Raw genomic sequence first — 25044 nt, 5'->3', positions numbered from 1 at the left:
GTACCACTTTTGTTGGGTCCCATAGGTTTTGGGTTGTTGCGTGTTCATTTGTTTCTATGTAATTTTTTATTTCTTCCTTGATCTCACTGATAACCTATTCATTACTTAGTAACATGTTATTTAGTCTCCATGTATCAGAATGTTTTTGAGGTTTTTTCCCCACAGCATTGATATTTATTTATGTTTTAAAGATTTTATTTATTTTTAGAGAAGGGAGGGAAGGGAGAGAGAGAGAGAAACATCGATGTGTGAGAGAAACACTGACCACACACCCCCAACCTAGGACTGGCCTGCAACCCAGGCAATGTATCCTGACTGGAAGTCAAACCAGCGACTTCCTGTTTCTCCAGGCAGTGCTCCATCACTGAGCCACGCCAGCCAGAGCTGTTTTTGAGGTTGATTTTCAGTTTCATACCATTATGATTCAACAAAATGCATGATGTGATTTCAATTTTCTTCAATTTGTTAAGACTCATTTTGTGTCCTATCATGTGATTTATCTTTGAAAATGATCCATGTGTACTTGAGAAGAATGTGTATTCTGCTGCTTTGGGATCAAATGTTTTGTAAATATCAATTAAATCCATTCAATCTAGTGTATAGTTTGAGGTCACTGTTTCCTTGTTGACTTTTTGTCTGGAAGATCTACCCATTGGTGACAGTGGAGTATTAAAACCCCCTACAATGCCTGTATTAATTATTATCGATCTCATCCTTGAAGTCCACCAAGATTTTCTTTATATATTGAAGTGCTCCTGTATTAGGTTCATATATGTTTACAAGGGTTATATCCTCTTATTGAATTGATCACTTTAGTATTATGTCGTGACCTTTGTCTCTTGTTATGGCCTTTATTTTAAAATCTATTTTGTCAGATATAAGTATTCCCACCACAGCTTTTTTTATCTCCATTTGCATGAAATATATTTTTACATCCCTTCACTTTAAGATTCACTAAAAGTGAATCCCTTCACTAAAAGATTCACTGTGTAAATCTTTTGTTCTGAGGTCTCTTATAGACAGCACTTATAAGATCTGTCCAGAAAGTATCCAGCCATGTACTATTGGGGGGGAAAAAAGGAAACATTTATTGAAGATGATACAGGATACAAGAAATACTGTACACAGGACAATGATGCCTCAGTCCCATTCAAAGTAGGCACCTTGGAACTTCATACAGTTCTCCCAATCTCCATCAGCTGCCCAGTCACAGTTTCCTGAATCTCATCAACAGTCGGAAACCTCTTCCCTTTCAAAGGTGATGAGAGTTTTGGGAAAAGCCAGAAGTCTTGGGACACCAAATATGGGCTGTAGAGGGTCTGAGTCACCTGGATGATTTGATGTTTCGCCAAAAAAACTCTGCACAAGACATGATGCATGAGTGGGTGTGTGGACGTGATGAAGCTGCCAATCACCAGTTGCCCATAGCTGCAGCCTTCTGAATCATCCAAATCATTTCTGCAGAGGAATGTTCAAGCTTAACACAAAATTTGAGGCAGATTCATCACTCTACTCACTCAAGCATTTTGAATACAATGGCCACACAATATGCATGCTCATTCAATGGTGTCCACTGCCCCCACTGACTAGTACTGTGATATTGTCATTGTTCACACATGTGCATTCTAGTCTACTCTCCTTGGCTGACAGGTTACATTGATGTCGTGCAAAACTTTCTCATTATATTAAGAATGGCTGGACTTTTTCTGGACAGATCTCATATATGTGTCATGTTTTCTAATCCATCAGCTACCTGATGTCTTCTGATTGGAGCATTTAATTCATTCATATTTAAGATTATTTATAGATATTTTACTCATTGTCATTTTCCCCCTTTATACCTATGCTCCTCTCTCTATATATTTCTTCTTCTTAAAGCATTTCCTTTAACATCTCTTGCAATGCTGGTTTGTTGGTACTGATCCTTTAGCCTTTTTTTTGGGGGGGGGGGTCTGGGAAGCTCTTTATTTCAGCTTCAATTTTAAATGATAGCCTTGCTGGATACAGTAGTCTTGGTTGCAGGTCCTCGTTTTTCACGACTTTGAATATTTCATGCCAGTCCCTTCTAACCTGAAGTGTTTCTATTGAGAAATTAGCTGACATTCTTATTGGAGGTAATTAACTTGTTTCTCTTGCTGCCATTCTCTCTTTGTCTTTAAACTTTGCCATTTTAATGATGATGTTCTTGGTGTTAGGTTCATCTTGACTGGGACTCTGCTTCCTGAATTTGTGTGACTTTTTCCTTCACCAGGTTAGGGAAAATTTCTGTTATTATTTCTTCAAACAGGTTTTCTATTCTTTGCTCACTTTCTTCTCCTTCTGGTATCGCTATGATGCAAATACTGTTACATTTCGTTTTGTCTAAGAGTTCCCTTGAACAATCCTCATTTTTAAGTCTTCTTCTTAAGTATTTTTTTCTTTTTGTTGCTCTGATTGGGTGTTTTTTCCTACCTTGTCTTCCAAAATTCTGATTCAATCCTCTGCTTCATTTCAGATACTGCATTCTTCATTTCCAACTGGTTCTTATTCATAGTTTCTATGTCCTTTTTCATGCTGATGTAGTTCTCACTAAGTTCCTTGTAGTTGAAATGAAGTCTCTTGAGCATCCTTATAACCATTCTTCTGAACTCTATGTCTGATAAATTGCTTGCTTGAATTTCATTTAGCTCTTTTTCTGCTGATTCCTCCTTTTCCTTTGTTTGGGGGTTCTTTGTCTCCCCATTTTAGCTGGCTCTTTTTGTCTGTTTCTACATGTTAGATAGATCTGCCTTGACTCCCTATCCTTGTCGGGTGGCCTTATGTAGTAGGAGTCCTGTGAGACCCAGAGGTATAGTCTCTTTGATCTCCTGAGCTGGATGCTCTAGGAACATCCCTTGTGTGGGTTATGTAGGCTCTACTATTGTATTTGGGTCTTAATTGTTGTTGGCCCATTCCTTGGTGGGGTCACCCCTCTGTCTGGCTGACTGAGAGGCACAACATCCACCCCGTCTTGCACACGTTGCACAGGTGCTGACAGACAAAACAACACACAAAAAAGAACCAAAACGAGCAAAAAACAACAGCAGCAAAATCAATTACAAAAAGAGCAAAAAATAAAAATGGAGATATAGGATAGTAAAAAAAAAAAAGGGTGAGAAAAACCAAAGAAAAGAAAAATGATTATGAGAGGAAAGAATGAAGAGAAACAATAAGAGTAAGAAATAGAGCCCTGACTGGTGTGGCTCAGTGGGTTGGGCATCATTCCACAAACCGAAAGGTCACCAGTTCGATTCCGAATCAGGGCACATGCCTGGGTTGTGGGCCAGGTTCCTGGCTGGGGCGTGCAGGAGGCAACTAATTAATATTTGTCTTACACATCAATGTTTCGCTCCATTTTCCTTCCCTTCCCTTCCCTCTAATAATAAACAAAAAAAAAATCTTTTAAAAAAGAGTAAGTAGAAAGAGGAAAACAGCAAAGAAGAAAAATAAAATTAAGAAATGGAAAGAAGAAAAACAGTAAGAAAAGAAAAGTAAAATAAGAGATCTGAAAGAAAAAGAGACAAAAAGGAAAAAAATTGAAGAAAAATGATAAAAAGACTATGAAAAAGAAAAATAACAAAAACAATGAAAAAGAACAGAGTGGAATTCATTCCAGCTGAATATAGTGCCTGCCTGCTGGGTTCTTTTGGATAGAGCTCTGATGTCTGAAGCTGATGTAAGCCAATGTCAGATGCTGTCCACATCTAGCTCTTGGCGGCCAGTTCAAAGTGACAAGTGACCCACAGTTGGTGGCTATTTCCTGAGCTTGGCTACACCTGGAATAGGCCACATTGCACTGCAAGGTTGGGTTTTAACAGCACAGGTCCCAGGGGTGGGTCAGTGAATGTCTCATGGCACCACAGTTATTTTCCTCTAGCTGCCTCTGCCTGCTGACCTATGGTTGGTCAGTCTTTGTCTAGTAGTTAACCTGCTTCTGAGAGGGCTTCTGGCAGAATTGGGAGAATGGGACCCCTGGGTCTCCTGTGGGAGGTACTGTTCAGACTTTAGGGGAAGATGGTGGGTGTGTTCCCAGCCCCTTAGCCCCACATCAAAGTCTGTCCAGGATTACTTCACTGAACTTGGCAGGGTGGGGCCCCAAGTAAGGCTTGTGTGGGGCCTCCAGAGGTCCAAGTTCAGGTCTGCTGGAATCCAGGAGGGTGTTTCTATGGCTCTCCCATGAGGGGAAAGCACCAGTCTAAATCCTGGGAAAGTGTCTAAAATGGCCGTGACCTAAAGTCAGTATCTGACACCCCTGAATATGCCCATGTTGCTGTCTTCTTAGCAGAGGTTAAGATGCAGGGTGGGGCAAGCAGGATTCCATAGGCTGGAGTGAGCAGGATTCCAGAGGGTGGGGTAATTGTTTTTCCCCTGGGAGGGAGTTGTTCTTCTCAAGAAAAATGGCTGCTGTGCTATCAAGGTATGCCCCACTGGCGGGATCCTAGCAGCTGCCCCCCCACTTCTCTTCCCAGTGCCTCCCACTCCAGACTCTCCTCAGGTGACTCCAGTCCACGCCACCTTCCCTTCACTGGAGCAAAAGGTGAGTGTATGAAAGTAAAACCTATGCTATGACCCCTTAAAAAAATAGTAGTTTTGTCTCTAGCGGGCTCTGTCTCTCCTGGCAGACAAAAACCCTGTGGCCTTTCGCTGCTGGATGCTAGCTACATGGGCAGCTGATCCAAGCATTGGTGCTCTATGCTTGGGAGCCTGGTCTGGGGTCCAGGCTTCCCTCCTCTCAGGTGAAAGCTCCCGCTGCCATGCTGTAACCTCGGCCTGCCGTAATGGCATTGCACTTAAAAGGACACACTATTCCTGTAATTTTCTATGGATGAAGGTTTTCTTCATAAAAAATAAACTTATATACTAAATGAATCTAAAAAACATGTTAAGCAAAAGAAGTGAGATAAAAAGGGTACAGTAGACCCCCTTCCTCATCCATGGTTTTGCATTCCATGGTTTCAGTTACCCACAGTCAACCACAGTCCACAAATATTATAATTTCCCAACCATTGCCATCATCTGCCCCTGACATCCAGACATCAACATCATCATGGTTCGATACTCCAGAATCATCCAAAGGAGATGATGATCCTTCTGACTGCGAAAATTATAAAGTGAAACCTCACTACTACTAAATAACAAATAGGGATCTCAGTAGACTTTAGTAGAAGTCTACTGTGAGGAAACCTCCTGAATCTGGAGTCAAGGGGCCAGAAGGAGGAGTTCTCATACAGTTCCACTAGAGGCCCATTACAGGAAGAACTGTCAGTCATAGACCCCAACAGGAAAGAATCACCAGTTACAGGCCCCAACAGGAAAGGTATACATTGCATCTCCCACAAGAAGCCAACTACCCCAGCAACTCAACCAATGAGGAACTCTCATCACCCTGGACTCCTGCTTTTATCCAATGAACTTTCATACAAAACAACTTCCAATTTCCTCTTTTTTCTTCGCAAAATAATGAGTCCTCTTCTTTTTTTGTTGGACTTCCCCATGGCTTTTGCTATAGTTTGCTTGTCCTGATTGCAATTCTTTGCTGTGCCCAAATAAACCCATTTTTGCTAATAAAAGAATGGACTGTTTTACTTTTAAGATCAACATGATGGATAGCTGGAAGGTCAATAGTTGCCTAAGACTCTGTCAACAATGACTTCATCAATCACCTCACTTGATCTCATGTAGGCATTTCATCATCTCACATCAACACATGAATGATGAATATAGTACAATAAAATATTTTGAGAGACCACATTCACATAACTTTTACTACAGCATGTTACAATTGTTCTATTTTATTATTTTATCAATCTCACATCATCACAAGAAGGTAAGCAGAATACAATTAATTATTTTGAGGCAGTACCACATTCATATAACTTTTATTATAGTGTATTACCATAATTATTCTACTTTATGACTGTTGTTAATCTCTTACTGTGTCAACTTTATAAACTGACTTTATCATGGATATATATGCATGAAAAAAAAACCCCAGTATATTTAGGATCCGTGGCTTCAGGGATACACTGGGGAATCTTGAAACATATCCCTCATGGATATGGGGGAAACTACTATCGATATTATTCCATTTATATGAAATTCAAGAACAGACAGAATTAGAAAGTAGCTGCAGGGAGTGAGGGCAAAACTAAATCAAAAGAAACAACTGAAACAATTCTTTGCTAATCATTTATGTAAACTGAGTCACAGCTTTGCAAATTATCCAACCCTACCTTTCATGTAAAAATTAACATCCACAAAAAAAAACACACACAAAAAAAAAACAAACAAAAAACCAGGAAGATAATTTCACCAAAAGGAAATACTTAAAGGTTAATGATCATATTTTAAATGATCAAATAAATACAAATTTTGGAAACCAGTTACTATTTTCTCCCTATCAAATTAGAAAATATTTTAGTATGATAACACTGCTGGCAAAGATGAATATTTCAATCTCATATCTTGCTAATGAGAACGTAAACTGGTACATTTCTAGAAAGCAACTAAGAAATGTATGCCTTGACTTGATAATTCCACTTAGGACTCCTTATAGGAGTCTCTTTTTTTTTAAGATTTTATTTATTTATTTTTAGAGAGAGGGGAAGGGAAGAAGAAAGAGAGGGAAGAGAAATTTCACTGTGTAGTTACCTCTCATGCACCTCTTACTGGGGACCTGGCCTGTAACCCAGGCATGTGCCCTGACTGGGAATCGAACTGGTGATCTTTCTTTGGTTTGCAGCCTGTGCTCAATCCAATGAGCTATACCACCCAGGTAGGAATCTACCTCAAGAATATAGAAACGTGGACAAAGATTTGTGTTTAGTAATATTCCCTGAAGTCTTGTTTATGATAATTGGAAATTTATTCATCTAAATGTGAACACTATGGAAACTGGTTGCATAAATGATGATATATCCATTAACAGAATGTTCTTCAGCTATTTTACACTGTTTTCAAATAACTGCAATGATATTAGAATATATGTTTAAAAAAGCAGATTCTGAAATTATATCATAGTAAAAATATACATGAGGAAAAAATAGAGACAATAAATGTTGATGAAATTTAAAAAAATAATTACGAGTTAACATCATGGAAACTATAATTATCTCACAAGTATCTGGGCTTCATTGTAAGAACACAAGTGATACCCCTCACTCACCAGGTCTACTGGAGGGGGATAAAAGAGAAATAATAATAATAACATTCACTAAAGGAACATACCATTAAGTACTACTTTAGATATAGATGAATAACCGACTAACCAAATGATATCAAAGTCCTTCAGGGTACGTTAACAAATCTATAACAAGAAAGTTACAGAATTCAACATAATGCAAATATATACCAATCATGTTTAATTTGAGCCAGAGAAAACAGTGATATGATTTAGTGATTTTCCCCAGGACTGAGCTCAGCTCTTTTGTAAAGAAACAAAAGAAAGGAAAGGCACAGCAAGAAATCAAGCCAGCAACCTGACTTCCCAGGAAATTAGTTCTTACTTGGCAAAGTATTGGCCTCATATTCTAAAGAAGCAGAACTCTACAAATAGAGATGAGACACATAAAATTCAGACACTCTGGGAAACATATATACTTTTCCCTTTACTCTTAAGATCTCTAAAAGAGAATAATTAATGCCTATTAAAACATATAAAAAGTTAAAAGCCTAGTTTAGAGTTAACTACTCTATAAACACAGAATAAGTTTCTTTCAAAATGCTAAGTAAATCTCAGAAGTTGTAAAATAACTGTTTTTATAGTTTTTTAAATGAAAAGTAAAATACCATGGTATTTCTTCAACTAGGATTACATGCAACTACTTTGATACTAATGTTATTAATTCTGTTATTAATTTTAGATTTACCAAGGTTAATAATAAAAATCCTTGTAATTCTTCTCCTTAATGTTTTTACACAGGACATTTCCTTGAATTTCCATTAAAAAAATAAAGCCTGCCCTGGCTGTTGTGGCTCAGTGGATTGAGTGCCAGCCTGTGAATCAAAAAGTCACTGGTTCGATTCCCAGTCAGGGCACATGCCTGGGTTGCAGGTCAGGTCCCCCATTTAGGGGCATGTGAGAAGCAACCATACATTGATGATTCTCTCCATCTCTTTCTCCCTCCCTTGCATTCTTTAAAAATAAATATAATCTTAATAATAATAATAAAGAAAACCTTAGTATTTGATCTTCCTTTAGAAAAAGACTACATAATATAATAAAAAAGAAGAGCCTTCTTGCCCTGACTGGTGTGGCTCAATGGGTCATCCCATGAACTGAAAGATCACCAGTCTGATCCCCAGGCCAGGGCACATACCTGTGTTGTGGGCCAGGTCCCTGGTTAGGGACATGCAAGAGGCAACTAATCGATGTTTCTCTCCTTCTCTTCCCCCTCTCTTTTCTCCTCTTTCTAAAAATAAATAACTTTTTTTAAAGATAAAATGATAATAGGATAGACAAGAGAGGGGGAGAAAAGAAGGGGTATAATAGAACCCTTTTCTTCCTAAAAAGTCATGTATTTAACAATGTGACCCTGATTCCCATTAAATGGTATAGAATCGAAGCTACTCTAGAACTATAAACACAAGGTTGCCCAGTATGCAGAAAAATGGCAGCTAAACTTCATTTAATGTTCAAGTATCAAGTAATATAAGAATGAAATTATACAACTGGCTGTTTAAAACAGTGGGCTCATTTATTCCTTTTTTAAATTCAAATTATAAGGTAAGATTTATTTTAAAAATTACAGAGGTAGTAGAAGGGCCCCTGGAGCTTAGGAGAGAGAGGGAGAGAGAGATGTGTCTTGAGGAATGAAAGAGCGGGGAGAAGCGAGTGTGCTGGGGGGAAAGAAAAAGGGAGCAACTGGTTCATTCGTTCTAAAATGCTTCCCACAGCACCAGGACCCCAGCTGCCACTCTAGATCAACAGGCCAACAAATTGCTACTTAGGAGAATTAGTAACAAAGCAGGAAAGTTTATTAAACTTTTTAAAACATATTTTATTTATTTATTTTTAGAGAGAAGAGAAGGGAAGAGTGGGAGAGAAACATCAATGTGTGGTTGCCTCTCAAGCGCCCGCTACTGGGAACCTGGCCTGCAACCCAGGCATGTGCCCTGATTGGGAATCGAACCAGTGACTCTCTGCTTCACAGGCCTGTGCTCAATCCACTGAGCCACACCAGACAGGGCTGGAAAGTTTATTAAACTTTTTTTAAAATATATTTTATTGATTATACCATTACAGTTGTTCTATTCCCCCGCTTCATTCCCCTCCCCCACACACTCCCTCCCCCACCATTCTCCCCCCTTAGTTTATAACCACGTGTCTCAAGTTCTTTAGATTCTATATTTCCCCCACTATTCTTGCCCTCCCCCCTATTTCCTACCTACTGTCTATGCTATTTTCTGTGCCTTCTCCCCCCTTCTCCTCCTCCCACTCCCCTGTTGCTAACCCTCCATGTGTTCTTCATTTCTATGGTTCCACTCCCCATCTAGCTGTCCTTTGGTTTGCTTTTGTTTTAGGTGTGGTTGGTAATAACTGTGAGTTTGCTGTCCTTTCACTGTTAATATTTTTCATCTTCTTTTTCTTATATAAGTCCCTTTAGCATTTCATATAATAAGGGCTTGGTGATGATGAACTCCTTGAACTTGACCTTATCTGAGAAGCACTTTATCTGTCCTTCCATTCTAAATGAAAGTTTTGCTGGATAAAGCAATCTTGGCTGTAGGTCTTTGGATTTCATGACTTGGAATACTTCTTTCCAGCCCCTTCTTGCCTGGAAGGTCTCTTTTGAGAAATCCGCTGACAGTCTGATGGGTACTCCTTTGTAGGTGACTGTCCCCTTATCTCTTGCTGCTTCTAGGATTCTCTCCTTCATTTTAGTCTTGGCTAATGTAATTATGATGTGCCTTGGTGTGTTCCTTCTTGGGTCCAACTTCTTTGGGACTCTCTGAGCTTCCTGGATTTCCTGGAAGTCTATTTCCTTTGCCAGACTGGGGAAGTTCTCCTTTATTATTTGTTCAAATAAGTTTTCCACTTGTGGCTGTTTCTTTCCCCCTTCTGGTACCCCTATAATCCGGATGCTGGAACGTTTAAAGATGTCCTGGAGGTTCCTAAGCCTCTCTTTATTTTTTTGAATTCTCATTTCTTCATTCCTTTCTGGTTGGATGTTTCGTTCTTCCTTCTGGTCCATTCCATTGATTTGAGTCCCAGTTTCCTTTCCATTGCTATTGGATTCCTGGATATCTCCCTTCATTTCAATTAGTTTAGCCTTCATATGTTCCTCTAATTTGTGACTATAATCAACCAGTTCTGTTAGCATCCTGATAAACAGTGTCTTGAATTGTGCTTCTGAGAGGCTGGCAATTTGTCAGTCGCTGAGAGTTATTGGCTCTGGGACTTTGAGTTCTTGCACCATCTTTTGGGCTGTTCGTGCCCGTTATGTAGCAGGATCGGAGCCCTAAGGTGTTCACTAGCGCAGGGCAACTAAGTTGCTGGGTTGTGACGCTGTATGTAGGGGCGGGGTCAAAGAGGGACTATGGCGTCCCCTCTGCCGCCTGCCGCCATGGCCCCCACAGGTGCTGCAGCTGCTGCTGTCACCAGGCCCACGCGTTTCGTCCCACTGCACGCGAGTGTGCCACTGCCATCAGCCCTCGCCCCCTGGGGCCTGCGTGGTCTGTCTCACTGTGTGCGAATGTGCAACCGAGGTCAGTCTGCCCTGCACCCCAACTGGTTCTGGGCTGCCTGCGCTCCTAGGTTGGGGGAACTGTCCTGCCCGACCCTGCTCGCTGCTGGCTCCACTCCTCTTACCGTCCCCGTTGAACTGTTAGATGTAGTCGGACTTCCGTTTAATTCAATTTTCTGTCCTTTGGCTGTGTCTTTGTTTCTCCAAACCTTTGTTGTACTCAAACTTGGTTGTGGGAGAAGGCACAGTGTTTCCACCTATGCCTCCATCTTGGCGGAAGTCTATTAAACTTTTTAAACAAGGAAATAAACAATAAGTAATGGTCTCAAATGGTGCTGGTACAACTACATATCCACATGCAAAAGAATTAAGTTGGGCCCCTTTTCTCCATACCATTCCCCAAAATCACTCAAAATGGATCACAGATCTAAATGTAAGAACTGAAACTACAAAAATGTTAGAAGAAAACATAAGCATGAGCTTGTATTATAAGACAGTTTCTTAGTTATAATATCAAAAGCACAAGCAAAAAAAAAGTTGGATTAATCAAAATGAAAACCTTTTGTGGACAAGATAAGAAAAATGAAAACACAACCCACATAGTGGGAAAAAATATTTGCAAATTGTTTATCTGATAAGGGATTTGTATCCAGAATACAGATTTTATAACTCATAACTCAACAGTAAAAACAAATAGTGCTACTTTTTAAATGGGCAAGGAATCTAAATAAACATTTATCCAAATGGCCAATAAACCCATTAAAAAATTTTCAACATCATTAGCCTACAGGGAAATGCAAAACAAAACATCAATGAATTATCACATCGCATCCTAACTCTAATGGCTATAATAAAAAAACAGATAATAACAAGTGGTGGTAAGGATGTAGAAAAAAATGGAATCACCATTCCCACCATATGACCCAGCAATTCCACCACTAGGAAAATACTTAAGAGAAATGGAAACATGTGTCCATACAAAAACTTCTACATGAATGTTCACAGCAGCTTTATTTTAACAGTCAAAAACTGGAAACAATCCAATGTCTATCAACAGAAGAATACATTTCAACAATTGTGATATATCCATATACTGGAATACTGCTCAGCAACCAAAAGATATATACTTATATACAAAATAACAGATAAATCTCAAATTAATTAGGCTGAGTGAAAGAAGCCAGACCACACTCTCAAAAAAGTATATACCACACAATTCTTTTTTACATAAAATTTTAGAAAATGCAAATTAATCTATAACAACAGATTAGTGGTTACCTCTACAGGTGGAGAGACAGATTACAAAGAGGCACAAGGAAACTTTCATGTTACTAGGTTCCTTATCCTGGCTGTGGTGTATAAATAAGTAAAAACTCATGAAATTGTATACTTTAAATATGTGCGATTTCATTGTCTATCCATTACACCTGAATAAAGCTGTTTAAAAAAATGCATATGCAGTGGATTGAGCACGGGCCTGCGAACCACATGATCGCGGTTCGATTCCCAGTCGGGGCACATGCATGGGTTGCAGGCCAGTTCTCAGCAGCGGACTCATGAGAAGCAACCATACATTGATATTTCTCTCTTTCTCTCTTTCCCTTCATCTCTAAAGATAAATAAATAAAATATTTTTAAAAAAATGCATATGCCAAGCTAGGGGAACAGAAGCACAGTAGTATTTCTGAAATGGTGGATTATGATGAATCTTTTCAAAAGTGAAATATTAACTGAGTCCTACATGGTAATTGCTGAATTTTCAGCCTATGTTAATAGAGCAAATAACCGAAACCGCCAAAGCTACTATGACTTCATTCTAGGCTTTAGAGATTTTTAAAATTCACCCTGGATGGTGTGGCTCAGTGGACTGAGTGCCAGCCTGCAAACTGAAAGGTCACCGGTTTGATTCCCAGCCAAGGCACATGCCTGGGTTGTGGACCAGGTCCCTGGTTGAGGGAATTCAAGAGGCAACCAATCAATGTGTCTCTTACACACCGATGTTTCTCTCCCTCTCTTCCCCTCTCTCTAAAAATAAATAAAATCTTTTAAAAAAGATTTTTAAATTCATCCCAACATTTATATAGAAAGATATGTATGAGATCTATAGATATGAGATATGTAAAAATATGTATGTATCCTTTATATATATGTACATACATATGTACGAAAGTTCTAAATATATATGTATATATATACACACATATGCATATTTTGAATATTACTTTTGTCCACAGCTAATACATATATATTATATGTATGATAATATATCATATACTTCTGTCCACAGATAATATTTGATGAGCAAATGGATTTGAGAACCCTTTACTAACCGCAGAAAACATCCACCACAATCCAGAGTTGCAGGCAACAGACTGAAAACTGTTGATAAGGATACTCAATGCCCAGAAAACTGAATATTTAAAATATTACTATAAATAAAATAGAAGTCCGGCCTAATGAATAATTTATCTAATAGGTTCTACAGCCACACTTATAATCCAAAGAATTTAGGGATTAGCTATAACACTGCTAATCTGGGTATAAATAATTAAGAATTTACTGTGACTTAAAGGCAAAAAATATAGCTGAATTAAAATATTCAAGTTTTTCCACAGATTGGACTAAAAATAAGACAACAGAGACAAGAAGAAGTCAAAATTGTTTATGATGTCTAAATGAAGTCTAAGTTTCATAGTTTAACTTTATAAATGAGACTCTTTTACAATCCATGTAAAAACAGAGAAAAAGCTTTCATCTCCTATGGGCAATCCTGGATCCCTACAGAAGCAGTTAACATTTAGTAAGCATTTTCTTGAGCTAAGCACTGTGTTAAATGCTTTACATGGATTATCTCACATAATCCTCAAAGCAATTTATTTTATACAGATGAGAACCTGAAGCTAAAAGAGTTAACCTGCCTAAAGAAGTAGGATTGGATTTGCTCAGGCAACTGAAGTTCATTTACTTGATGTCATAAAACTCAACCCCCAATCAGGATCTCCCCACTGAAATGTATTCAGTACATTTATCTGAATGTATGCCAGAGAATATTAAAGAATATTAAGAAAAATAAAGTCCTGATTGCCAAAAATGTACAACCTTATGAAGATATTAAATATCACAAAATAACTCAACAATATGATAAAATACCAAAACTATATGGTTCTAAAATTAGGCTAGAATATAAGAGAAAGAGATCATTAAGAAATGAAAAGCTTTATTTTTCTACAAATCCCTCATTTAATAAAGACATTTTTACCTTGAGAGAAAAAGGTCCCAAATATCAGGCTGCTCAGAAAAATAACACACAGTATCAACTTTAGAAAACAAATTTTAAGGCTATTACACTAATTATTTTCCTAGAGGATGCATTTGACATGCCAGCTCTCTTTCACAAAAGTACACCGTTACATCTGTGTACGCATAACACATTCACGTGGGGTAGAACACATATACCTCTAACTCAAGGCTGCTGTCAGGTGCTACTCAACTGAGATTGCCTTTGCAGTCAGGGAAATGACTACTGAACTCACATAGGAATGAAAAGAACTGTACTCCCTACATAACAAGGTTATTTCCTTTTTATGTTACATCATAAAGAGCTACCAAAATTAAAAGCAAAAATTAGAAGATAAGACAACTAGTAGGAGCATCAAAGGAAGTGAAAATGGACTAGACTCAGGACAATACAAATTAATGAACGTGGGAGGGACAAGGATGGGAAAAACAGTGCGCATATGCTGAAAATACTAGGGGAGAGGTTCTGGTGAAAATTTGGATCTTAGACAAGCACCTATGTAGAGAAATAACGGGATAAGACTTCTAAACCCCACTCTGTGTTTAAGAGTCATCCTCTCCTTCCACAGCCTCTTTTTCACCCTCCTTGATCAACCCTAACTCATCACCCCTCCCTTCAACACCACCATCCAGTAGGCGATGACTCTGCCCCCTCCGCAGCAGTCATCCGAAACTCCCTCAGACTCCACCTTTTCGTTAGTCTCATCTTTCTTGGGGAGCTGCTGCTCTGCTTCTCTTCCAACGTGTCATTCTTCATGGCTACTCCTTGTCTGTTCCGTTCCTTTTCAATTTTGTCCAGGCTTTCCAGTAGAGAATCCATTTTTTGTTTTTATCTGGGTCAATTCCTTCTTAAAGGTTTGAAGGTCACCTCCTTTTAACTTTCCAGACTTGGAAGATTCTCACTGTCCATTCTTAGAACTGAAGCCAGTCTCCCTTTTGTGGGGTGTTTCCTGACACACACTGGCATTTTGAGGGCACTACGGCCTGAGCCACAGGAGGAGGAGGAGCAACACACGCTGGGTAACTGTACCTCCTGTTAAAACAACCCTCTTGAAAGTCACAAGTCAGAAGAGAAGCCGTACATCTCACTGCAGATCATGTCACACCTGCTTTTCCTCGGTTCACTCTTAGCTCTGCAGCCAGATTAATATCTGGAATCTGGCCGGCAATCTTCCTGCCATCCTCTCCTGCCACTGAGGCTTGGGCATGTCTCTCATTAGCATGACGAACAAAGGCAAAGGCCTTATGAACAGAGCAACCCACAATTCTGTCATATTTTGAGAAGGCAGCCTCCACATCAGCTTTCTAGACCACAAGAGTACTGAGGTTCCCAATGAATGCACGGAGTTCATGGAGCAAGGCTGTGTCTTGTGGGTAACATTGTTGGCCATTTTGTCTTTGGTGATGAGGAGGTCTCACAAAGCCAACACCAGAGAGAGAAGAGAGACAGGTGATGCTGAACCTGCTACTCCAGGGCTCTATGTGGAGAAGCTGACTGCTGCTCCAGGCCAGCATCGCGGCCACAACTAGTCAGCCTTCCTCTCTTCCCACAATGGCCATGAATGGCTTCTGATGTAACATGTCAATGTTAAGACTTTTAGAAATAAAGACCAGTCCTACAAATGAATATTTACAGTTCATTTTCTTGCCAATATTTTCAATACAATACTTAGTACTACATTCCTTACAAGAATAAGAAAGACTTGGCTATCACAGAAAATATCCTTTATACTACCAATAATAAAATAATTTTCAAAAATAAGAATAAATCAATTCTTTAAAATGGTCAACCATTCAAAAATTATGTTCACTGATGACACTTAAAGAAAGCCCATTACATCACGAATGCTATACAAATTACACATCTGCTTTTTCATCACAGGCAATTTAAGATAATACAGCTTTTAAGTTTTCTACAGATGCAGAAAGATTTTTCTTTTGCCTCTGATAAAATCCTCAACTAAGGACTACACAGGACTAACTCATGAAGTAAAATCTACTTCTGGTCAAACAGTGACGAGGAATGTATTAACTGTTCAGAAAGATAAATTGATCTAACAAGCATTTCAAACTATTTTAAAACCATTAGGGAGGTGGGGAACACTGAGGGGGGTGTTGGGCAGGGCTGGGAATATGAGACAGAAAACTGTACTTGAATAATTAAGTAAATAATTTTTTTTAAAGAACCATAAAAAACATTAAATCTATAATGTTCAATTTTTTCTAGTAGTAGGGCTATTGTTTCCTACTGTGAGTCAACAAAAACTCATATGTATTTGAGACAGAATCAGGTAATGCTAGAGACACATCCCGTGACTGCACAATAAAATATTAGACTCATTTGCCCATGTTTTAGTCTAATCCACCAAACTAAACCAACCACAAAAGCAAAATAATAAATGCTTAAAACACAGGTAAAATTTTAAAGTCAACTATGGTTTTCCTAACTGCCACTAGTCACAGTATCTGCAACATTATTCCCTTCTGGAATGAGAAGTCCATAATAGGTCTAATATTATTGTAATTATTATTAATTAACATTGCCACATGTTGAGTGCCCACTATGGGCAAGGCACTATACAAAATGCTTTTCATTTAATTCTCACCATCAGCCTAGGAAGGAGGATAATGGAAGCCCCATTCTGTGGGTGACAAAATTGAGGCTAAGAGAGGTTTAATAAACTGCCCAATTAGTAAATAACAGAGCCAGGATTCAAAAACATGGTCATACAATTACAAAACTGGGACTTTGTCCATTCTATCATACTTCCTCAGAACACAAATTATGCCCTTTTCAATTTCATAATATGGTAATGACAAATACACTTCTGTGATCATCAGACTAATCTATGGTTCTGTGTGATTCCAGGTTGAAAAAAAGTTTATCTGGATTAAAGAATACTGACAACTAACACTCTTAATTAAAAAGTTGGTTATATTAAAAATAATTAGATAAACCTGCATAAATTACACAAAGCAGTAACTGTGAAACAACTGAAAGGTACCTGAGGGGAACTTTCGCATAAGTGACCAGGACAAAAGAACACTAACTTTTACTTTCTAAGGTCAAAGGTACCCACTGTCAATCTTAAATAAAATTACAAATTTTGCTTTTTTTTCCCCTGTGCTACTGGTTTCCCTTAACTTTGCTTTTATTCAGAAGCCAAGCAGTGTTCTACAGCTTTCAATCCCTCTTCTTCCCCAAACTGGAAAAAAATCTTATCAAATAATCATTTTCCTAATTAACTATATACACCTTAATACTATAAACAAGTTACTACAGTTAGGATTTTGCTATGTGATCAGAAAACTCAAGACTCTGATCCTGATTAGAAGAGTATAAGGTATCAGAAAGCAAGTGGGAAGAAACAGAGTTTTGGTGGGGAGAGAAGTCACTGAACTTTAATTATTAATATAGCAGCTTCTTGGTTAATCCATTTAAAATGACTAAGGTCTCTTCATACTGCTAATCCCAAAGTCAAATAGAAAGGACCAGTGAAGGCCTGGCCTACTTACAATTGCTAGGACCCTATTCCCAAGAGCTGCAGGGGGAGACACAAGTGTCCAATCTTCTAACTCTACGTGGTCCTACGCAGGCTCCCATCCTCTAGGACTAGCAAGTTTCAACTATTTAGTTGCATTCTGACATGCTTTCCTGAGTGGAAGAAAATAAAGGAAGAGTGAAAGCAAGCAGTGGAAACTGCACAGAACAAAAAATATGTACATGGGAGAATGTTGCAAATAGGCTCATCCTCCTTTACATATGTCACTCTAGGAAAACTGCCAAAAACAGCTCGCTCCTCTAGACATACTTCCTGCAGATCCCCCAGATTCCTCCTTAAACACATGTCAGCATTCTCCTCATCCTCCCTTAGTTTCAATCCTCCTTTTGCCCCAAGATTTCCGGTGCATACTTTTAAAAACTTTTTTAACATTTATTTATTTTAGAGAGGAAGGGGAAGAGAGAAGGGGAGGGAGGGGGAGGGAGAGAAGGGGAAAGAGAGAGAGAAATTTCAATTGGCTGCCTCCTGCAGGTGCCCCAAACAACCTAAGTATGTGCCCTGATCAGGAATCAAACCCACGACCCTTCAGTGCATGGGACTACACTCCAACCTAGCCATACCTGCCAGGGCTCCAAGCACATTTTTATATTCTCAGTAATACATGGCAATATCAATATATGGCACCCTGTTTATCATTATCTGTGTCTCACACCTGAACAAACATCCTAATGCCTTGTTGAGTATTTCTACCTTTCATAATGAAATTTCCAATATATTACTAAAACAGATTTTCTTTGCAAACAAAAGATTTATTTGTCAAGATGTTTTTCTTTCTCCCTAATCCTAATATCAGAGTTCAGAAATCGGCAGAATTCAGGGCCTGTTCTGTAGGAATAAAAATCTATTAAACCCAATAGATGTGTTCTGGCAAGTCCGAAATAAAATGTAACTTTTCAAGTACTCTATTAAATAAGACTTTTTTAAGGTGAGAAGTTCACCAAGAAACCATTTCTAATAAAAGGAATTCTCCCAGCAAAGTAAAAATCAATTACAGGGGTTTTGTCCTTTGGGAGAACTAGATTTTCAGGCACCAACATTTCCATTATGATTTATTATACAGGTAGTTGAAGGGCAAGAAGCAGAGAAAACGGATCAGAAGCTATGTATAAAAGATAAAACTTTACTGAAATAGAAAGTAAACTTAATTAACTAATGTTAATTGAATTCCACTTTTTAAGATCATTTACATGAATTACCTTTGATATGTAAAATTGAGTCTCATTAAACTGTACAGTCAGGAGCACACAGTTTCTTTGGGACTTAAAAATCACTATAGATTAAGAAATTTCACTGTAAAATGAGTTGAGCAATCAAAGCTATTCATAGATAAGTATGATTAAATTATGGCTGAATAAAAAGTCAACTGACTAAGGTCCATTTATTAAGAAATAAGTAAGTAAGTAATCAAACTGGTCAATGTTCACATTATGAAGCATGGACGTTTATATTCTCCCACACTAGATTATTAAGATTTTGCATTCCTCCATTAGTTAGCAAACTGAATGATCTATATGAGTGATGGTTTAAAGAATTGCCATTTTGGTGATAAGGACACTACACTGAACTCAATGCAAGGAATTCAAAAGCATTCATCCTTGGAATCTTTGTCTCAAAAATTTAGTAAATTCACTTTACGAAAAGACTGCTTAGGTTTCTCAACTCAGACATGCAATGATTTGCAGTCTTCCAAACAAAATATGTTAAGTTAAAATTTTTAACGTAATATAATAATCTGAAATAGAACTAAAAATTATTTTTGAGAGAGAAAAAATGATCTAAACACCGATGCAAAGCTACACCAATAGTTTCTTCACAATGTCACAAAACATTAAGAAAAGGGTTACATAAATCAACCAAACTAAAGATTTTAAAGAATCTCTTTATTTTCAAGTTGCTTTCCCTGTTCTTATATCCATAAAAACAAATCTAAATCAACTCATTCTAAATAATAAACCAACTATGTTTTTCATAGAACAACACAACACATACATACATATCCTCAATATACCTTAAAGCATTAGGGAGTACATTTAGGTCCTTCAAACAAGTTAAATTTGCACAACATATGCCACATCTAGTCCATTCTCAAGGGAGAAAACTATCAGAACCAAAGTGCCTGCTTAATAAACTCTTTACTTGGTTGTTAAGCCTCTATCCCAGGCACTTTTTATTGTCTAGTATTATCAGTATTTCTTCTCTCTTCAAAACTCTAGAAATCTAAAGTACACAAGTATATCTGGTTCCCTTAAAAATGCTTTTCACATTATGTTTTGTACTAGTGTCAGGCCATGAAAAGTTTTAAAATACTTTAAAAAGCAAACACCTTTTTTCACTTTTCTCTTTTGATATGTATCTTATTTGGCGTTTGCTTATTTTCATATATGAACTATTCACAAACAAGTTTGTTTCAGTGTTAGTCACTTACTGTCAATATGTCTGGGTATACTTAGGGTTTTATAGACAATGCTTTACAGTAGAGTGGTAAAAAACGGGGGATAAACAAGGGTGCACAAATGAAACAAAGTGTAGCCCACTGAAAAATACCACTCAATTTCATTTCTCTGCCTCAGATTCCCTTAAGTCCTTGTGCCAAAGATTCTCAATATCTAAAAAGAGGCACAACATGATATGTGATAAGGAAAACACAGTAGAAACTAAAGAAATTCAATAGAATGTATCACGACCAGAGAAAGAATTAGCACGAAAAGAAGAAAAACAAAGAAATAAATAATAAACCCAGTCCCTAGACACCTCCACTGAAGGGCTGCTTTTACTGTACTGCATGTCTCAAAAAAGTGTTTCAAACTCTCTTGACTGTCAGAAACACATTTTACATTGTGACCTAGTACACACATGCATGAGAAAAATTTCCTAAAACAATACTTTTCCTTATCAAGTGCTAGGCCACAGTGCTAGTCCATTCTGTTCATCGATTTATATTCACTGCTGGTGGTAACCCACTAAAAACTAATTTTATAAATTACCAGTAAATCACGATCCACAACTTGAAAAACACGCTTAAAATAGAATATCCCTCATATTAAGATCTTTTTCTTTTACAACTGGCCTCTCTCTCTGGCAGGGTGGACAGGTATTTTAACAGTACCTTATTACTGTTTTCATTTAAAGGAAGTGGTTCTCAAAGTAGACCTACATAAGCATCACCTGAGGTAAATGAAAATTCCAAGGCCCTACCCAGACCTACTGAATCAGAAACACCATGGGGCCAGCAGCCTGTAGTTTACCAAGCCTCAAGGTGATTCTGGTGCATGCTAAAGTTTGAGAACCACCTACCTCATTAAAGAACTCAGGTCCTTCTTCACCCTCTATTTAACGACGCAGTACACAGTCCTTACTCTGTACCAGTCACTATTCTGAAAGTTCTACAAGTATTAACTCTTGTGAAAAAAACCAACCCTATGAAGTCAGAATTATTATTATCCTTATTACACAGATAAGAAAACTTTTGTACAGAGAGGTTAATGTTATCCAAGCCAAGTGGTGGAACTAGAATTCAAACTTATTTCTAACTTGGCAATGGTATGTCTATCCTCTTCATGACTCTCCTCTCTCTGATCAAGTCCCCAGTCCTATTTCCTTTCAAATTCCCCATCCTGTCAATGTCCTTATTTTCTAATATCACTGCTGTCATCCGGAAATAAATTTCTTTTCTAAAACACTGTCACTTAACCTTGCTTTTAGGACCTTTCCTCGGGTACCTTTTCAATGGTATCTTAGTATGATGCTGAAGCACCTTCTATTTCTGAAGTTCTCAGAGTTTATTAATGGCCTCACTGGTAACTTCTCGCATCAACTGTACTGGCCCCTTTCCACAAGACCACTGCTCTCTTCCTGAGCAACTGGCTCGCTTGCTCGCTCCCACTACGCCCTATCTTCTACTCCCTTCCTACAAGGAAATGATCCCTCCCCCACCCCCCGCCCACCTGGTGTATCATTTTGCTAGACTCCTCTCTAACTGAAAGAACTTCCACTCCCCACCTAGACTCCTCACCCCAGTCTCAAGCCCAGCTACTTCTCGAGGGTTTTTTTCCTTGGTGTTCCGGGGATCCTCAGACCCTGAAGTTCCTAGTTCAGTTTTGGGTCCCCCATCTCAGATCAGCGGTGCGGGGCAGGGCGCTCCCGTTCCTCTCCAAGCTAATCAAGGTCTCCACGGATCCCACTCTCCTAAGACCCGCAGCTCCTTAACTCCCCTCCTCCCTCCGACAGCTGCCTTTCTCCGGAGGTCCCCAGCCCCCTCCCTGTCATTCTTCGATGTCCAAGTTAGGACTCGGGTCGCTCCTGTCACACCGGACCCCGGCCGGCCGCCCCCGGCTTCCCACCTCCCTCAAACCCAGGCCACTCCCAGTTTCGCGACCCCCCCCCCCGCCCCCGCCCCAGATCTCTCCCCTTGGCCACTCCCGGGCTTCCCGGGTTNGCCTTTCTCCGGAGGTCCCCAGCCCCCTCCCTGTCATTCTTCGATGTCCAAGTTAGAACTCGGGTCGCTCCTGTCACACCGGACCCGGGCCGGCCGCCCCCGGCTTCCCACCTCCCTCAAACCCAGGCCACTCCCAGTTTCGCGACCCCCCCCCCCGCCCCCGCCCCAGATCTCTCCCCTTGGCCACTCCCGGGCTTCCCGGGTTCCCCCTATCCCTCGAATCCAAGCTGCCCTGGGCATTCCCGAGTCACCCGGTCCTCGGGCCAGGTCACTGCCGGCCACCCTCCTGTCTGGGATCCCGACCGCTCCAGTCTCCCCAAGGACCTATCCCACACACTCCGGCCACGGTCAGTCTCCCAGACTCCAGCAGCACTACGTCCCAAGGGACCTCCCGGCCTGACCCGATTGGGTCTGGTCCCAGCCTACCTGGCCGACGCGAACTCCACCGCCAGGAGCCGGGCCATTCTCCCACCAGCCCAGTCAACGCGAACTCGCCGCCGCCCCCGCCTCCGCCCTGGCCCCGGCCCGACCCGGCCCGCAGTCCAGGGCCCCGTCCTCTGGCCTCCGCCTCCGGAGTGACGAGCTAGAGTTCTCCGCCCAGCGACAGCCTCCAGACCTCAGGGCCGCGTTACCGGCACTCACCTGCCACTTCCCCCGACCAACTCCAGCGCCACTGCCTCTACAGCGGCTGCCAGTAGCCACCAAGCGCCACCACCTCCCCCATGACAACAGGCCCACCCCGTTTTATACTTCCTACCTCTCCATTGGATAATGAGGCAGCGGCTCTCTGTTCTGACTGGTTTAGTTTACCTGTCCGTCTTAGCTTTCTTACCTCCCCTTTTCCTGGACCCGGTTTTAGCTCCCGCCCAGTCCTGAAGCGATACAGACCAAGCTTTAGTTGTAATTGGTTGATGGTTGGACAGTTTGAAATTATGATAGGCTGTCTAAAGTGTCTGTTAAATCAATTGGCAAGGTCTGTGACGGCCAGGGTTGGTGCAAGCACAGTTTGGTTGCGCAGTAGAAAGCCAGGAAGGGGCAGTAGCTCACTTCTGAGGTTACCGGGGAAGGGTTAACTCTTTATTGTACGGTTTCCTCTGTAAACTCATCCTTTTTTCCAGCTTATCACTGCTCGCTTACTCCTAGGGAAGTACTTACGGAGTAGTACTTACAAAGAAAACACCAACTTCAGAAGTATCGTCTAAGAAGTGTTTCCCACTCCTTGGGGGAAAAGCACTATATAAATATCTCCTTTTCTTGAGGTCCCAGTGCACCCGTTTACCTTGAAGTTCTTCTCAGAAGTCTCCATGTTAAAATGGAGAGCACAACTGTTTATTTAGCAACACTTCGATTGCAATTATAAACGTCGTTAATAAACCGAAGTGCCACATTGAGAGTGCTCCAGCTTCCACACTCACAACCTGGCTGACATCTGCGAAGTGACCAGGCAGCCTTCAGCAAGTTTAGATTAAATGGGCCACATTTTACCCTTGTGATGCTCTGGAAATGAGAATTCCTCTCCCCTCACCTCCCACCAACTTGATTTTAATGTTCAGCCGTTCTTAAATAGTCCTACTAGATGTGTGTCAGATACTTAAAAAGCTTGCCTTTTTTTCCTTGAACTGCTCCTCTTTCCAGCAGTCTAAATTAGGGCCATTGAATGAATTGCAGTTCTTTTCTCACATTGGCACAATGCACAAGAATAAATGATTGCATTTTTTATCCATTTGGGTACAAATCACAGTGGGCACTTTTGAGAAATCTGGTGGTGCTATAAAAACTCTTGTGCTCCCAGAAATATGCTCGTCAGTAGCTTTTTGCTTTTCTTTTTAGTTTCTACCCACTTTTCCTGCTTCTAATAACAAAATGCTGTCCTGATTACTCTCTCAATTTCTAGATCAGATTTAAATGCACCTTCCTCACAATTCCACCTATTATACACAAACCCATGGGCCATGACACATACACCCAGGGAGCAAGAAGGTAAGGAGGTATTCTCATTCACAAGCATTATTTTATATTTGGAAATTTCTGTAGGACCAAGAATCTGAACTGCAGAAATGTTGTGCTTTGCCCCTTTCTTCTTCTTGCTAACTCCTTGCCCCTGTTTCTTCTATTTACCCTCCTGTCCTTTGCAGAGTAAGCTACAAGGACTCTAAACCGGCTGTAAAGGAGCCTAATGGGGCATTATCCAGAAAACAGAGTTGTCCATTTTCTAGCCTATAAACCACATGCCTCTATCATCAAACTAAGCGGAAATTATTCCTCAGGTAACTACACATAACAATAAGGTGTCTTTCCCTAGTTAATTTCAGGAACTTTCCTCCCCCTTCTCTCATCTTCACCTTCTAATTTAGAAATAACCTCCCCTTCAATTCAGTGACTCATAAAAGCGTGTGAAAGGAAAGTGGAAAAGCCAAAATAACTTCAGATATGTCTGAATCATTCAGTCGAAGGAAAAAATTAGACATTGATCAGGATGAGGTAGAATCCAAGACATAAGGCAAGTCTGAACTAATATCCTATAACAAATGAAGTAACATGCAATGTGAAGGTGTTCCAATGAGAAGGTGTCAGTATGTCCTTTATGCAGCCTTTTAATATGTAATATTACCAGCAGTTTTCTTCTCTCTAGTCCTGGCAAGGTGTCCTACCTACCAATTTTAGAGCAAGTTAGAAGGTAATTAATGTCCCAGCAGATAGGAAAAAATAACGTCACAGGAAGGCATGGTCATTATGACGGTACTTTGGGTCATAATGGCTCTTGCGCATTCATAGTGACTAAGTGCCATAGAAAATGTAGAATTAGGTCAGCCTCACTAAGAGGATTTGCTCTCTAAATTAAGGAAATCAGAAATCACTAGCACAAAACTAAGAAAAATACTACAAAGATCAACTATTTATTCTATTTTATACACCAAAAAAAGTATTTATAAGTTGTTGTGTTTTTTTTGCTTACGCATGGGTATACACTATACTTCTCCCATTCCTTGAGAAAATCAGTTCAGAAAAGAAATGTAAAATAAACCCAGTGCAACCCAATAAACTA

At 39.7% G+C, this 25044-nt stretch overlaps 1 protein-coding gene and 1 pseudogene across 6 annotated transcripts in view; both read right to left on the bottom strand.

The window, feature by feature from the left end:
- The window catches only part of NUMB (NUMB endocytic adaptor protein), a 144175-nt gene extending 121449 nt beyond the window's left edge, over nucleotides 1–22726 (bottom strand). For 5 of the 6 annotated variants that reach the window (XM_037031661.1, XM_037031666.1, XM_037031664.1 and 2 more), the window contains exon 1: nucleotides 22641–22726. The gene's annotated coding sequence lies outside the window, so the exon portion shown is untranslated. Of the gene's footprint in view, nucleotides 1–22424; nucleotides 22601–22640 lie in introns of those variants that run through there. The other variant, XM_037031663.1, reaches the window with a different exon arrangement.
- LOC118976914 (heterogeneous nuclear ribonucleoproteins C1/C2-like) lies at nucleotides 12989–15715 on the bottom strand (annotated as a pseudogene).
- Nucleotides 22727–25044: the final 2318 nt, after the last annotated feature.

This window comes from Sturnira hondurensis, unplaced genomic scaffold, assembly GCF_014824575.4.
Source record: "Sturnira hondurensis isolate 20B ecotype Veracruz unplaced genomic scaffold, ASM1482457v3 Scaffold0021143, whole genome shotgun sequence".
NCBI classification, from domain to species: Eukaryota; Metazoa; Chordata; class Mammalia; order Chiroptera; family Phyllostomidae; genus Sturnira; species Sturnira hondurensis.
The sequence above is the reverse complement of the archived record's forward strand: the minus strand, read 5'-3'. Positions and strand labels throughout refer to the sequence as shown.